Below are 16,604 nucleotides of genomic sequence, written 5' to 3'. Positions count from 1 at the left end.
CTTTACTGTAACTGTTGGCTCTCATTCTGGTCTGGCTCCATATGTGTTGCAAACCACCAGCAGTACCAGTGGCTAAGCATCAGGGCAAACTGCAACTCAAGACACCCATCAAACAAGATTATGTGATGGTGACATAATGCATTGCTGTTCACTAATGAGGTGACTGTAAGTGTATGGATGAAATCTCTTAGCCTATTTCAATTACCAAGTAATAAAGACCTTCATCCGTAATTATGAGGTATGATAGGTTAACTTAAACCTCTTTCCTACTTCCTCAGATTTGTTATGGTCAGTGAAAGTGATCAAATGCAACTGAGTACAGTATTTAATGTAATGAACTCGAATGAGTATAAATGGCAAAAGGACAAAATTTTATCTCCAAAGACTTAGCTTCATCTGATGATGTGCGAGAGGAATACATTACAGGACTCCAAATCTGAAACTGAATTTGCTGAAGTAGGAGATTCAGCATGAATAATTTCACTTGTGATTTCACTGAGCCTGTTAGTTGCAGGAAGTCACAGAGATACTCTGATGCTGGAACGTGAGGATTTGCTGCTATTTAAGAAATTCAGAATTCAATAAAGAGGATCTAAGAAAAGGGAAGGTGAATATTTTAAGTAAGGAAAGATCAGCATTACACAGCAGTGTCACATACAAAAAAATAAAAAATAAAATAAATGAAAGTTTAGAGAATATATATGCATGACTTCATGCAGAGATAAGTGTATCTCCATTAGCAGCAAGATAAGCAGGTTTCTTTTCCAGCAGAGTCCCCAGACTTGTAGAATTTCCTATTCCTGTGGGATATCAACTCTTACTGCAGCTTGGACTATGTGCATAAATACAAATGCATGTGTATGCATACACAGACACATTTGTATGTATGAGAGCACACATACATGACAGAGAAAAGAAAAGCAGTCTGCACTTATTCCTGCAACTTCACTTCCTCCATTTCAGCACAAACAGCATCTTCAGTGTCTTGGAAGAAAAATAATAATTCATCTTTTCGTTACTGTGTTTCACCTTTTTCCAGTACTTCATGGCACCTAAGGTCTGGAAGAATCAATGCCAACCTGCTTTTCATTGCAAAGGTGTAGTGGAGAGGTGGGACTCCTTTCCTTAGCTACAGCAAAGCACAGACACCCTCCTCCTACCCCCCACCCCAAGAAAACGTGCCTAGTGCAGCATGTTAGGCAGAGGCAAGATGCTCTTCAGAATACCAAAAGTAATCGTGGTCATATTCTAGAAGTAAAAGTGGAAATAGTTTTGGTATTACTACACAGATTTTAATCCTTTTCCTTAAGGGACTTTGGGCACAGAAAGAACACAGGATTCAGGTTCAGATGACAAAGGCATTTTCTCAGCAAAGCCACTCTGTTAACTGGAGAAAATGGGAATCTTTGGGGCTTTCAGCCTAGGTCCTGCCAGTATGCTATGAGAAAACATCATTTGAACACTCATGAGGAAGAACAGCATCACTGAATCATGCAGCTCTGCAGAGGATCTAAAAACTCTGTTTATTTGTCCTAAAAGTCAGCTTTCAGACAGAGCAAATCAAGGCAGATCTCAAACTGTTTCTGCTGTTGCAGTTCAGTTCATTTTTATTCTTTTCTTTTTTTGTCTCACAGACGTAATTCACATTGTACCATGGATTCCTATATGAATAACTTTTTTTACTCTTGAACTTTTTCAGATGATACATTACCCTGAACTCTGATTTTTCAAGCTTGTATGAGTTTGTAACATCTGAGTTTTGAGGCCAAATCTAATCTAATGCAAACCACCACGCTCCATTAATTTCAGTTAGAATATATTGATTTGCATCAGCAGACCATCAAGCCAACAGCATTTACTTAAGATTTCTTTTCATAATGCTTGTGTTGGCAAAATTTGTGTATTAGCACCATAATAAGAAATCTATTAGGAAAAAAGTCAGGTGCTAAATATTATGTAAGGTAGAATGAATGTTAGAGGGTCTTTGCTGGAGAAGGTTGAAATCTAGTGAGAGTGCAACGTGTCAGCCTGAATAGCTATTTCCCACCCAGTATGAATTTCGGGAGACATAAATGGAAATGAGAGCGAATCAAACTTCCAACAGATGTTAGCAAGACTTTTTTCACTTAGCATGTAATAAACATATGGAATGGCCTATCAGGCACTATTGCTGAGGCAAAACACAAGGATCGTTCAAAATACCATTAGATGCTGTTCTAAAGAAATGGAATACTTAACATGGATGAGCCTTGATGGTCTAATAGTCCTGATGGGCAAACCTCTCCAGCTAAAACATTTTATGCTCTTATATTCATTGGAATGCAGATATCACTTCAGCAGCATCTATCTGCTTCCTGGCTTGGTGAGGGTACTGTTTTATTCCCTCTTTATTTTCACTGAGAAAAAAAAGAAAACAAAACAGAAAACAACATTCATAGTGCAGTTTTAACAATATAAAAGCAACATCTGCAAAATTTAGTCTTCCTTTTTCCTTTCCTTCACATATAGCTGACTTACAGAAGAACAAAGATCTGATGACCGAGTTACATTTTCATAGGGTGTGATATGTTCAGATACTTGAAGAAAAGCTGCCTGTCTGAGAGAGAGCCACCCAAAGCAGCTTAAGTCAGAAATGCTGGTTCTACACACTGCCCTCCAAATTAAAGGATGAAACACCTGCTCGTGCTTTCTCTTTCTTTCCATAACCCAAATACCTTCCCTGCTTTCATATTTGTTTTGCAAGCAAAGCAGCTTATCAGAGGGCTTCTTATAGGGCCATATGGAGACTACAGGTTTCTCAGATGAATTATTCATCACAATGATGTTCCTGAAGTAGGTTTAGAAGCCATTCCTTCACTACTTTTTTTTTGGTTTAAATTTGGAATTGCATCAGTTAATACATGCTCCGAGGTGACCTAATTGTGGCCTTCCAGTATCTGAAGGGAGCCTACAGGAAGGCTAGGGAAGGACTTCTCAGGATCTCAGGTAGTGATAGGACTAGGGGGAATGGAATGAAGCTGGAGGTGGGGAGATTCAGGCTGGATGTGAGGAGGAGGTTCTTCACCATGAGAGTGGTGAAACCCTGGAATGGGTTGTGCAGGGAGGTGGTCGAGGCCCCGTCCCTGTAGGTGTTTAAGAGCAGGCTGGATGAGGCTCTGTCCAGGCTGATCTAGCGTGGGGTGTCCCTGCCCATGGCAGGGGGGTTGGAACTAGATGACCCTTGTGGTCCCTTCCAACCCTGAATGATACTATGATATTATACTATGTTGCCTTCATTTTCTGCATACTCTCTCTGGGAGAGGTGAGAAACTCAAAATATCTAGCCAAATACATCAATCTATGATTTAAACAAAACTTTTTTCTTTGGAAGGTTTCAGTCTCAAAAAAATTTCAAATTCTATTTTCAAATCTTCATAAGCTTCACAAAACAACAAAAAACATCCTCTCTCCTCAATGCCATTTGTTTCAGGTCAAACAACTCTTTCCTTGTCTTTTTAGTGCTACTATTGAACAAAACAAAACAAAACAAAAAAAATCAGCTCTCAGCACTCTCCTAATTGAAAGCAGCATGAGGTAACAGGCAGTTGTGCTTTCAAAGCCATTGCCACAGGTACGTTACTGTTGGAGTGAGACACCCATTTAGCATCAGCAACATAGGCAGGCTGTGATACATATACCATCTCTTGAACGATGGACTCTTACTGTATGAAAAAAACTAAAGTAATGCCAATTCAGAAATTAGAAATGTTCTGAAATGCAAGAAAAATATTTTGATTCTCGAAATGGTTGCCCAGATGGATGATGGAAAAAGAACAGAAGAGCTGGTCAAACCCTTGTCGCTATAAAAGGTCAGAAGAGAATAACAGCAAACTCCAGCTTTTGTAGCCTTTTCTGTAACAACAAAAAATGACGTTTATACGTGTACTTTTGGTTAAAAGCAAACCAGACTAGCCCTCCCTTTCCCAGAATAGTCACAATCATAAGCCACTCTTAGTGTTTTTTGCTTAACAAGTTGTAAGCACTCAGCAAAATGGAAAACATTAAAGTACACAAATAAAACAACGTTTTTCTCTCCATAGAAGTGCCCATTCTTTCCAGTAATATCTACTGCCTGATCAGAATTCAAGAGGTCCCTGGAGGAGTTCAAGAAATGTGTAGACATGCCACCTCAGGACATGGTTTAATGGCCATGGTGGTGTTGAGTCAATGTTTGGACTCAATGACAAGCCCTTTTCCAGCCAAAATTATTTCAATTCCATAGAGAGGATCCAATTTTATTCACAATTTACTTTTTAAAGTATGTTTTAAAATAAAGCAATAACTATAAATAAATAATAAACAAGCAAACAAATAATAATAAGAAGAAAAAGGCTTTAAAACTGAATGGACTCAATTTAAGAAGCATGGAAGGGAATTTAGTAAGATGTGAAATATTCAGAGCAGTAGTAGGTGTTTTTTGTAGTCTTGTCCTTGGAATCAGGCAGCAGCAATTGAGTTTGCACACAGCAGCGAAGCACATTTCTAAAGAGTACGTGCCATGGTTTATTTCCCTGTATAACAAAGCAAACATGTTTGGGTATTAGCTTTTGTTCCCTTTTGTATCCTTCCCTCCCATTTGTCTTTCCCCACTGTCAGCAATACTGCTTCTAATTGATGAAGATGAAAATATAACTTTAAAATACTAAATATATTGAAAATCATGTGAAATCTGAGAGCATTTTCATTTCAACCACCTAAAGAATAAACAAATAAATAAACCTATTAGTCTTTTCTTCTTCTTTTTTTCTTCTTTCTTTTTTTTTTAATGACATAAGATCACCAGCTGATTTAGAAAAATAATTCCTCTGTGTTGCAGTAATGCACAGCTGGGTGTGAGACAGAATGGTGGGTGAGAGCTGATTGAATAATATTTCTCTTTGAAAAAATGGCCTGTTAATCCAATCAGCAGCAGGTTTTACTTTGAAGAGTATTTTCTGCGGCAGAATTGCATGCCCTGTGTTCTCAGCTTCTCTGGCTGCAAAGATGGTCATAAAATTGTAGCTGGAACCTGGCTGGAAAAAAATAATATAATAAACCTGAAACTTTTCTTTGTGTGATTTCACAGCTTGTGAGCTTCCACTCTGAAGGTAAGACGTTGCTTTGCTGTAGGTTTGCAGAACCCCGATCCTGGAATTTTTTAGTACAGGCTCATAACCTCATACATTAACACCCTACCATAGTTAGCTAATATCCTAAGGGAAAATGTCTATTTGTACAAAACCATTTAATTCTTAAAAAGTTAAGGAACAAAGATCTGTTACACTGAGGAAATAAAAGAGAATAATTAGGCTGCCTTTGTAGAAATGAAGCAAAACTTAGTCAAGCAAAGTGATAGTTTGGGTACAGGCTTTCAGCACTCTAGAAATGTATTTTTCATTGCACTGTGCACCATTATGACTTCTAGATTATCCCTAGTAACAGTTGGACTTGACAATCTTAAGGGTCTTCTCCAACCTTGATGTTGCTATGATTCTATTCTATGATTCTGTATTGGACCTCCTCTGATCATACCTCACAGATTAAACAATTCCCTTCCACAGATTCCCTGTAAAAAATAGCACTGAATGAATAACCTCAGACATTCTTGTCAGCAATGTGTGGCTGACACTTGCAGTTGCAGTCAGAATAAACCTCTGTGTGATCTCCACCAAAAAGTTTTAAAAGATAACCTCTTCACTATAATCAATGACCCTAAAAATGGCTGTGAAGTTAAGACAGGCAGAGAAATGGTATTTGGAGAAGAAAAAAGCATGGGGAAGGGGGAAATTTCTATGGGTACAGACATTAAAAGTAAGGCCAGAAAGCTCAGAGGTCCTGCCTTCCATTGTGTTGCTCTTAATATGCCACAGCCTTTGAACAAGAGATTGTTCAACAAAACACTCATCATTTTGTACCATAGAAAGCTACTTTGTTCGTATCGCTCTACTTCCAGCTGCTCCCCCAGGAATTAATATCCCTCTTGTTGGAAGACCTACACCAACATACTCCTCAGAAAATGTTATAATGCTTACTCATCCACTTGTTTTGATGACATTTTGAGATAAGTATTGCTGATTGTAGCTAGTGAAGACAAATTTGTTTCTTCAGGGGGTTGTGTAATATAAATTTTGCAGTTCTGAAATATGCAGTAACCTTTGTGCTGTTCTTTAAGTCTTCTGTGCTAGTGTGGGTTAGTTGTTTAGTTTTCTAAGTAATGTGGTGTATGAGCACCATTCAGCAATATTATGAAGAAAATAATAAAGATACCTTAGTACAAACCCTGATGTATTGTAATAAAGTGTTAGAAAATATGTTCATTTTTAATTGTTTCATTTCTGGGATTATGTCTGCCCAAGGCAAGAGAGAATTGAGGATGTATTTCTCTGGTGTGCAAAAACATTCATTCAGAATATATGCAAATCAGCCAAACATTCTCATAAACAGCAGTGCTGAGCTGATAGTTAATGACAGTAAAAGCTGATAACTTAATGATGAAGAAAAAAAAAATACCATGCCTAATTAATAGGCTATAACACTTACAAGAGAAATGGATGTTTCAGATAAAATCAGATAAAATCAGATAAAATCCTTAACTCTCATGTAACTGTGAAACACAGCATTTGAGAGGTGGTGTATTTTTAGTTCAGAAGTCAAGAAATAGTCCTGAAATGGGGAGAAATTATTTGTAAAGTATAGGAGATGCTTGATGGAAGTCAGGATGGCATCCCTAAGAGGACATCATGCCTGACAAATTTGGTGGCCTTCTACAATGATATTATAGCATTAGTGGGTAAGGGAAGAACAACTTCTGCAAAGCATTTGGCACTGTCCTTTGTCTCTAAATTGGAGAGACATGGATTTTATGGATAACCAGCAGGTGGATATGGAACTGGGTGGATAGCTACACTCAAAGTATTGTGATCAAGGGCTCAATATCCAAGGGGAGATGAATAATGAGTGGTATTTCTCAGGGGTTTATAGTGGGGTGGTGTTGTTAAACACTTTTGTTGGTGACACGGACAGTGGGATCAAGTGTACCCTTGGCAAGCTTGCTGACAGCATCAAAATGTCTGGTGAAGGAAAGGATGTCACCTGGAAGGGCCTGGACAATTTTGTGAGGTGGGCCCACATGAAACTCTTTAAATTCAATAAGGTCAAGTGCAAGGTCCTTCATATGGGTTGAGGCAATCCCAAGCACAAGCTAGGCAATGAGTGGAATGAGAACAAACCTGTTGAGAACCTGGGGGTGCTGGTGGATGAAAAATAGAATATGAATTGGCCTTGTGCACTCACCACCCAAAAAGCCAACTACATCCTGTAGTGCATCAAGAGAACTGTGCCCAGTATGTTTTAAACTACTGGTTAGTGGTTCTGCTCCCTACTTGGCTCTGGTGAGACCTCACATGCAGTCCTGTGTCCAGATTTAGGCCACTAATTTAAGAAAGACATAAACCTGATGGATTTGGTCCAGAGGAGGGACACATAGATGATTAGAGAGCTGAAGCACCTCTTCTGTGAAGAAAGGCTGAGATAGTTGGGATTGTTCAGCATGGAGAAGAGAAGGCTCCAGGGAGACCTTATTGTGGCTTCTAATATTTCAAGGGGGCCTAAAGGAAAGATGGGAAGTTTAGTGATAGGATGAGAGGTAACAATTTAAAATTGGAAGAAAGTAAATTCAGATTAGTTATTAGGAAACATCTTTTCTGTGAGGGTGGTGAGAAATGGGAATGGATAGCCCAGAGACTGTGAATCCCCCTCTCCCCGGAAATGCTTAAGGTCAGGTTGAATGCGGCTTTGAGCGACCTGGTATAGTAAGTGGTGTCCCTGTGCATGGCAGGGGGCTTGGAACTAGATGATGTTGAGGTCCCTTCCAACCCAAACCATTCTATGATTCTATGATGCACAATAGGTTATAACAGTTACTTAATCAATTCTATAACTTGTAGACAGGAGTTCCTGCTTCCAGTAAGCTAAATCTTAATGATCTACTTGTGGGGCAAAATTTTCCTCACCCAGTGACATGCCAGAACCTTCTAGGAAAATTGATTAGGCTGACCATGACATGAAGATGCAACATGGAAGAGCAAATAATATTGTAGTAAGAATCAAGTCGATGAGAAAATCATGAGTGTAGTTTAATGCACAAAAGGGTTTGTGACCGAAAACATATAGGAGGAAACTGTCACATAAGAAAGGAGAAATTCATAGACAGGAAGTGGGAAGATTTCCTCTTGAAAAAGAGAGAGTGTGTCTTTTAATGAAGCTGATGCTATAAAGGAAAAAATCATTGTGGGAAAATGCTATTAAAAGATTAATTTTGCCATCACCATCATCTTCTCTCTTTGATAGTAAAAATCTTCAGGGGGCATTTGTTATTTACCTCTTCTCTTGGTCACATAAATTGAATTATATTGAGTGGGATATTCAAGTCACATAAAAGTCCAGAGATCTCATGGCTTTCAAATTACACTTAAGTGTTTACTTAATGGAGCCAACAGGCTCTCAAAATAGGTTCAAAATTAAGAGGATTGAAGAAACACTAAAACATAAATTGATTAAAAAAAAAAAACCCAAACCAAAACTGGTTGTGTGTAAATTGGTAGTTTTATGCAAGAATGTTCCAGGAGTAAACAGGGTCTGAAAGAGAAACAGCAAACAAACAACAAAAAAATCCCTGCAGCTTCACAACAGCCTACACCTTTCTCTTGTGCCTATATGATCGCAGCAGGGAAAAGAGGGCTCCAAAACTGCTGAGAGCTGAAATAGCTTCTGCTCAATCAACTCATACAGATCTTGCCTCTTATTTTAATTTAGTGGAGGTAAGTGAACGGAAGAGGTTTTAACATACTGAATGATAATCAGCAAGGGATGATTCTCAAAAGGTTTGGAGTTGCGTTGGAACTTATCAGAAGTGATTTAGTCGCAGCATCTCAACTAAAAGGCCCAGAAGAACGAGTTTCTGAAAAGATTTCTTGTGCTTCCTGGTTCACCTAGATCAAAATTATTACAGGAAAGCTTGCACTTTACCCAAAACACTGCAAAGAAGATTATTGATAGTAGTCATTAAAAGGGACAGGTGTTTTTTCTGGCTGTTGGAACAGCTGGCAGCATAATTCAGTCCGATTAATATGTAAGGATTCACATATGGGTGGGTGTTTTATGGATGGCTGGAACAAGTGACAACATTTAACAAATGACCTAAAATTCGTCTCAGGGTGTTTCTGTTTCTAGTCCTGTGAAACCCGAGGGTTCTACGAGCTTATCTGTGTTTGAGGACTGACTTTTAGATGCATATTCATGTTTATTATGTTTCTTAATAAGCAGGAGGTACTTCTGAAGTTTGTGGTGCCTTCAAATCAGTATTAAAAGAATGCAAAAAACACCAAACCAAAAAAACACTCTACCAAAATAAAGAAACCAGCATCAACATCCTAAATGCAATCAGAAAACAAACTAAACACTTGTTTTAGCAGATGACAAAAACGAACATAAAATTATACATAGATTGAAATTAATGCAGAGAATTCTGTGTCTGGAATGAGCAGCACGAAAGGTATTTCAGTGAGAGAGAACAGAGGGCCAGTCTGAGCCAGCACACTTTAACTGCTATGTGTTGCATGAAAGAGCAAAACTAGAAGGCTTTCTAAACAGTTTTCTAAATATGAGCTACTTAGTGTATTACATTTATTATAATGCCTATAAAATTGCACACTGCATTTTACTTCCACCTCACCACAGTTGCGCTCCAAGTCCTCAGTCACAAAAGGGGAAACAAGCTTATTTTCCTTTGCTTTGGCTTTGTGCACATCAGCATTGTTTTAACCTTCTGCACTCCTGGGGTCTGAGGCTTGCAGATTTTAAAGCCTTTCCACTAGGATACTATAAACACATTTGAAGGAGTGGCATGTACTACATGTGGGGAAGCATAAGTCACACATTAAAACCCCTGAGAGTGAGCAGCAGCTGCTGTAGGCAAATATTTGTATGCACCTGAGCAGCTTCTCAGTTAAGGACCTCTCTAAGTGAAGTGTGGAGCTCAGCTTAGCACTTTCAACACAAATCCATCCTTTTTTTTTTTTTTTTTAACTTTTGGCTGGATTTACTTCTCCAGCTGCAGAATAAACTGCTTGGTTATAAATGTTAGCCATTAACTGTGGCAGTTAGCACAAGGAAGATTGCCCTCATATAACAATACATGATAGAAATTACTGCGTCTCGCCTATGTGACATCTCCATGAGCCATTAAGAGCAGAGAGGAATTCTGCGTTTAACCTCAAGGACACAGAGATTGGCTGGTTTGTGTCTCAGACTTCACTGGCTCTCTCATTGTTTTATGTTATCAGTATCAAAATAAATAGACATCATGACAAGTGATGTTTTGAAATTGGCTTGAACTAAAAAGAATCCTCACAATTTCAAATTCATAGAATAGAATCATAGATACATAATTGATACAAAAGACCTCTAACATCAAGTCAAACCATCAACCGAACACCACCGTACCCCACTGAGCCATGTCCCAAGGTATCATGATGTCTCTATGTTTTTTGAAACCCTCTAGGGATGGTGGCTTCAATGCTCCTCTGGGCAGCCTCTTCCAATGCCTGACCATGCTTTCAGTAAAGAAATTTTCCCTAATATTAAATCTAAACCTCCCCTGAAGCAATTTGAAACCATTCCTTCTTGTCCTATCACTACTTCCTTGGGAGTAGAGACCAATATCCACTTTACTCCAATCTCTTTTCAGGTAGTTGTGGAAAGCCTGCTTTTCTCATAACATTTTCTCTCTAGACCCTTCACCAACTTTGATGCTGTTCTCTGGCAAGCAAGATGAAAACCATGTTTTCATATGTCCAGTTCTGGAGTCCCTATGACAAGAGGGATGTGGAGGTGCTGGAATGTGTCCAGAGAAGGGCCACAAGGATGATCAGAGGGCTGGAGCACCTCTCCTATGAGGACAGACTGAAGGAGTTGGGGCTGTTCAGTCTGCAGAAGAGAAGGCTCTGAGGTGACCTCATTGTGGCCTTCCAGTATCTGAAGGGGGCCTACAGGAAGGCTGGGGAAGGACTACTCGGGATCTCAGGGAGTGATAGGACTAGGGGGAATGGAATGAAGCTGGAGGTGGGGAGATTCAGGCTGGATGTGAGGAGGAGGTTCTTCACCATGAGAGTGGTGGAGCCCTGGAATGGGTTGTCCAGGGAGGTGGTTGGGGCCCCGTCCCTGGGGGTGTTTAAGAGCAGGCTGGATGAGGCTCTGTCCAGCCTGCTCTAGTGTGGGGTGTCCCTGCCCATGGCAGGGGAGTTGGAACTAGATGATCCTTGTGGTCCCTTCCAACCCTGAATGATACTATGATACTATGATAACTATGTTTAACTTTACTCAAACAGTTCAGTGTTTTCCAAGTCCCCCTCAATGTATCTAATTTTAATTTTAATGTGGTTTTGTTTTTTTTTTTTTTAATGCTAAGATGTAAGGTTAGATGAATCTTCTTCTATTATGTATTTAAGTTCATTAATTTACTTTTTTTTTTTTTTCCCTAGGCATATTTTACAAATACAAATTAGAGAAGTTAACATAAAAAAACAACAAGAAGCAAGACTTGATTTTCACAGAAATATTTTGGCTTGGCAGATGAGGATTTTAATCACAAAAATCATCTGTAGATTAAAACTAAGCTGAAAAATTATTCATACTGCCTTGGACCAAGAGGATTAAGGGAATATTGGGACAAAAATAATTTTGCTTTGAGAGAGTGAAATATTTTGTTTTGTTCAAAAGAGGCCTCTTTTTAAAAATTTAAGACAATAAGTAGGCAAAATGAGCCTAAAATTTGGAACAGCCAAGAATACTAAAATGGTAAAGTGAAACTAACTACAGCACTTTATGATTTACTTATTTATTTATTTGTTATAATTTTAACAATCATAGAAAGGGAATTTAACTGCAACTCACAAATTCTTTGGCTGACCATTTTCTCAGTTTAGTATATAATAACCTGCAGCTAAAAGTATCAGTTCTACCTGTGTGAAGGTGTGAACTGAAAACAACCCTTAATCAAATGGCCAGGTCCTAGCACCCAGCTCATACATACATATCATGATCTGAAATCCAAATGTAATGATACCCCTTTTTCAACTTGCTAGAGCATGAAATAAGCTCAGGCAGAATTTCTCTCTTCTTTGTGGGTAGAGAAATCTGGGTTAATTCTCTCCTTCCTTTGCCTTGACCTTTGATATCTAAGGAAGGCTTCTAGCATTATTACTTTCTGCAAAGATCTCCCTGTCTTGACTTGGACTGGGGCAGCAATTTTATATGTGTAGGACTCCACGCTCTCTTCTTTACTCTAAGTAGTATGAAGTAGCTCAGGTCAGACTGGTTTGACCTGAAGGTTCATGTGTGGAATATTGAAGAACTGAAAGAGAAAAGGTGGAATAGCATTTTTTGGTGTGGGGTTGTTTTTTCTTTTCAATAACAGTCTATTTTTCTCATGAAAGCTAAACTAATTTCTGAAGATGGTGTGTGTGGTTCAGACTTCTGATTTCCCTCTAGAGCCAAGCTGTTTTTCTTTGTCACTATAAAAAAACCCCAAACAAATACACAACAAAAAAGAACCAAAACCAAAGAAACCAAGCAGGCACCAAGTTTCATGCTGGCTTTGTTTAGTTCAAAGTATTTACTTTTATTTAGATTTATTTATTAGTAACATTAGAACCTATTTCTCTTCAACATTTAGTTCCCCCATTTTTATCTTTGCTCAATTATATCAATGGAATGCCACAATGATATGAAACAGTGGTGCAGTTAAACGTTTAAAGGCATTTGGAACTGAGTGTTATTAACTATGGAGTGCTAGGGAAAAAGATAGGAATTTATTTTTGGAAAGGGAAAAAATCCATGATGAACTAACTTTTGAATTGAATTTATTGCACACATTGCACCAAATCTGGAAGTACATATTGAGTAAAAAGGGCAAAAAAAAAAAAATCACAGTGATTCGAGGATCATTCAAACTGTGTCAGAGGTGAGAAACAGGGTTGTATTTTCTCAGAATGTGGTAGGTTGAAAATAAAGAGATGGATAAGTAAAGGATGAAAAAGGACAAAGTTGTTTCTCAGTGCTTATTCTGAGGAAGATCCACAGCTTATTGACTGCCTTCCCCAAGCCATAAAGACTGGATTTTTTTTTTACTGGATTTTTTTTTTACTGTTCTAACATGAAATTAGATGGGCAAAGAATGGTGGTAATTGCCTGTGAGAGACTAAAAGTTGGCTCTCCTGGTGTGACTCAACAAAGATAAAATCACTTGCTGCTTGCCCAGACAATATGTGTTGGGCAGAGCCACTGGAGGTAAAGTGGCTCAGTTGGTAGCACATAAGACCCTTAATGGGAAGGTCATGAGTTCAAGCCTGCAGTGGGCAGTAGTGTCCTCCCTACTCTAGTCATGAGGTCTGTGGTGATAGGTTGGACTTGATGATCTTTGAGGTCTCTTCCAACCTTAGTGATACTGAATACTGAAGGTGCAAAAATCATGTAAGAATCCTGTCTACCAATCCTGGATGCAAATCACCTTGTGATTTCATCATGATAACACTGGACTGCAGCTGGCCTACAACAATGGGCCAAGGACCCAGCCATCAAACCTTCAGGACAAGATCTAAGGATGTTTTCCTGGCCCCTGAATTCCTGAGGGACAATACTTGGACACATACCTAAGGACTAAAAACTGTATAAAAGACTTGAGCCACTACTGGTTTGTTGAAGAAAAATGTGGGGGTCTGTGTCCCCCGGACTGGATGATTAGAAAGAAGAAAAATGCAGGAGAAAAACGGAGAGGAAGGAAAACACAGGAGAAGGACCATGCCGCTGAGAAGGAAAAGCCCAGGACAATGCTGCTTTGGAGAAAAGAGGCCGTGGAGCCTGGAAGAAGCAGTCTGAACCCTTTCTCTGTATCCTAAGTTCTGTCTGCTGCAACTCACTGAGCTGAAGAGGCTGCCCAGAGGACCACATCTCTTCTCTAGCCAAAGCCTCAGCACCCTCCCTCTACAGACCCAGGCTGCCCAGAGGACCACAGCTCTTCTCCAGCAAATGCCTCAACACCGTTTCTCTACAGACCCAACATCTCCTGCAGCACCTTTCCTCCACAGACTAAAACTGTCTTGGGGGGGTGAGGGGTGTGGTAGTATAATTCCTTTCCTCTTCTCTCTCTCTTTTCTCTCTCCCTCTCTATTTTCTCTCTCTCCCTTTCTTATTTCCACTTAATTTATGTAATAAATAGCCTAGCTGTTGATATTTTGGCCTCTTTTGTGCCTCTAATTTCACAACATGGGAATATTCTAAAAGAACTGAGTCTCTTTCCCTCTCTGGACTGAGACATTAATTTGGCATAGTCGACATTGTCTTATTTAATATCCATAGAATTGTTTTGATTGGAAAAGACCTTTAAGATTCTGTGAGATGAGTATAAGGAGGAGGAGGAAGCTTCAGACTGAGAAGTACTGCATCCTCAAAATTGCTTTACCTGAACAGATGTTCCAAGAATAAGCCAAAAGGCAGAACACTGAACTTCAGATGGTGCAGCTCCAAACTCCTCCATATTGCTCACTATGCCTTCCAGATATTACTGTGGCCTGCCTGAGAAATCCAGGGTCTTATCATCAAGAATTCAGTTACTCATAGACCTGCCATAAAAATGGGTACTCCAACTACATCTGCAAGTTTATACTTCAAATGTAAGACTGGAATATCCAATGTTTGTAACTGTCCTTTAACTTAAGTGAAACTGTGCTCTGGAGTGTAATGGAAAAAAGAAAGATAATGATGAAGATATCTTAATAACATGCAAGTTTTTGTGAGCCTAGGAAAGAATCAAATATGCCTGTAGTTCAGGTTGAATTAAGGAGAAAGGTTTACTGCAATGCTTTTGGTGTTGATAGTACTTTTCATTCTTTTTTTGCGTGTTCATCAGAGCAGGAAGGATCATTTATGAATTATGAATGCTTGCAAATTTCAAATACTTTTGCAAATGCCTTAATTTTCATAATGATGAGAAATTTGTAATAATGAAAAACATTTTAAAATTCATTAAAATTTTCTGTTTCAGAAAAAAATTTTTTAAGCTGGTCTTGTTACCATTTGAAAAAGTTATCCTGAAAAGAAAAAAACAAACCACCACCCCAATAAAAAAAATAAATCATTAAACCTCTCTGCTTACCTATGTGTTCAACATTAGAGAGGAATTGATTAGCCTAAAATACTGATCACAGAATTTTAGAAATATTCAGGTTGGAAAAGACCCTCAGGATCACCAAGTCCAACTGATAACCCTACTCTACTCTACAAGGTTCACCCCTAAACCATAACCCCAAACACCACATCCAAATGACCTTTAAACACATCCGTGGCTGGTGAATCAGCCATCTCCCTGGGCAGCACATTCTGATGTCTGACCAGTTTTGATGTGAAAAGATTTCCCCTAATGTGCAGTCTAAACCTCCCCAGTAGCAGCTTGCAGCTATTCCCTCTTGTTCCATCACTATTTACATGTGAGAAGAGACCAACACCAGCAACTCTTCAATGTCCTTTCAGGTATTCATAGAGAGCAATGAGGTCTCCTCTCAGCCTTCTCTTTTTCAAACTAAGCAGTACCAGCTCCTTCAATTGCTCTTCAAAGATTTATTCTCCACACCTTTCCCCAGCTTTGTTGCCCTCGTCTGCACTGACTCCAGCACCTCCACATCTCTCTTGTATTGAGGTGCCCAAAACTGAACACAATACTCAAAGTGTGGCCTCAGCAGAGCTAAGTATAAGGGGACAATCACCTCCACACTCCTGGTGATGGCTGAATTGAAAAATTTCAATAAATTCATTAAAACATTGAGCAGATGGAATAAATGGCCAGGTTAAAGGCTGGCCTTGGTAAGCTGTACACAAATTTATCACAGTAAAAATAAAGTCACATAAGCACATTTACTAAAACAACCAGAAATCTAAGTTACATTTACTACAGCAGTAACTTGAATTTTGTGTTGTAGGTGGGCTGTTACAGTCATAGATGGCTGAGGCTGCCAGTTAAATGATTAAATCAAAAATTCAATATTCGTTGAGAAGAATATCTTATAATTTCTCTGAAGTATTTCCTAAAGCCCTATGGTACTACTATACAATATGTAAATCAGATTAATATAGGACCATAGTCTCCAGGACTGTCAGAACAGGCGCTCCCTGCAGTATTAATGTCCACAAAACCTGATTTTTAATATATTCATGAACAATGAAGGAAATACATGTTGCATGCAAAAATAGCTGCACCTTTTGGAAGGACAACCAACCAGATGCTTTCATTTCTAGGCTGACAACCATGGGGATGCAAGGAGAGTGAGGTGTTAGTCCTGGGACTTTACACCTAGGATTTTCAGTAATAAATGTTGCTGTGTTAGCAGTACATATGAAATTTTTTAAACCAAGCTTGACCTCTCCTTTAAGGATAATTTTTTCTTTGTGCATGCCTATTTACAGGTTAAAGTATCTATGGTGGTGGATTTTTCATAGAACAATTGCTTTGTTTGAGATCATCTCTTATAAACCAC

The sequence above is a fragment of the Melanerpes formicivorus genome, unplaced genomic scaffold (genome assembly GCF_026170545.1).
Source record: "Melanerpes formicivorus ecotype bairdi unplaced genomic scaffold, bMelFor1.0.p_v2 SCAF_265, whole genome shotgun sequence".
Lineage (NCBI taxonomy): Eukaryota > Metazoa > Chordata > Aves > Piciformes > Picidae > Melanerpes > Melanerpes formicivorus.
This window is presented reverse-complemented; position numbering follows the sequence as displayed.